Source organism: Nicotiana attenuata, chromosome 7 (genome assembly GCF_001879085.1).
Source record: "Nicotiana attenuata strain UT chromosome 7, NIATTr2, whole genome shotgun sequence".
Taxonomy (NCBI): Eukaryota; Viridiplantae; Streptophyta; class Magnoliopsida; order Solanales; family Solanaceae; genus Nicotiana; species Nicotiana attenuata.
In genome coordinates this window covers 98,152,402-98,153,817 of record NC_031995.1, presented here as the reverse complement: position 1 = coordinate 98,153,817, position 1,416 = coordinate 98,152,402, and positions in this window count along the sequence as shown.

Sequence of the window (1,416 nt, the reverse complement as noted above, 5' to 3'; positions counted from 1 at the left end):
ATATATATATATATATATATGTATATATTAGTTGGTTACTTTATTTGGATTTAACAAATATAGATATCTTATAATTAAATATAACAAAAAACAACAAAAAATTAATATATAAAAAATAACTACCCATTCAAATTGGGTTTCAAGTTTTAGTTTTTAAATTATTTTAAAATGAAAATCAAAAAATAAAATTAACCTATAAAAAAAAAGAGAAGAAAAATTGCCCATTCAAATCGAGAAGTAGTTTCAAGTTGGAGTTTTAAAATAATTTTAAAATAAAAAAATGAAAAATCTATTTTTATATATAATATAATATAATATAATATAATATAATATAATATATGTATAATGTATAATATATATATCTATAATAGGAGAGGCAAAGAAATGTTATAATGACAAGTGTCATAATTTCTATTAACAATATAATTATACTAAATATTGGATAATATAATAAATAAAAATACTTCGCGAAAAAATTATTTGATGACTATATAAGTCCCTTTAATTTAATGGAGATTTTATTTATTAAAATTTAGACAATATCTATTCTATTTATATAGAATAGGATAATCAAATAATTGTGATAATTCCAAATGTAACATCGAAAAATTAACAAAGTGACAAATATTTTTTAATATTGACCGCGCATCGCGCGGGTACGACTACTAGTTTAGCTTTAAAAATACCAAATAAATTATATAAAATATGCAAAAAAAAAATCACCTTAATTATATCTGGGTGTAAATATGAGAATAAGATAAATTATTCACCAAAAATGATAGTCTGGAAATAATTATTGAATTTTGTACTATTAAAATAGACAACAAAGTAATTTTAAAAAATCTTTAAAATAAGAAAAAATACCAAAACTCTTGGGTATGCTTATATATGCATGTATATACTATTTTGAGAATATTTTGAGTATACATAAAAATATATAGGGAAAAATTGGGTATCAACAGCAGGTTGACAGATAGTATTGTATTCCTCCTAGGCCATTCAACAATACTAGTACTATTTTTGTAATTTCCTATTTACGGTTCTTTATTATGCATGTTGAGGCATCCGCACACGTTTCTATGTTACATTGTTGCTAACATTCTTTGATAATTGGTTATTTTCATTGTTTCTTGAGCCGAGGGTCTATCGGAAATAGCCTCTCTATCTCTATGAGGTAAGGTTAAGGTCTACATACACACTACCCTCCCCATACCCCATTTATGGGATCAAACTGGGTTTGTTGTTGTTGTTGTGGTTGGAGGATGTTATTTTGGGGTACGAATTATGCCGTGCGATGTGTGATTACAACATGGGTGGCTGATCATGTTTTGGGGTTCAGTGTATTGAGATTGATACGGTGCTTGTGTGTTAGAATCACACCTGGTAGAGAATTCTAGATGTTGGAATTTGGCTCTA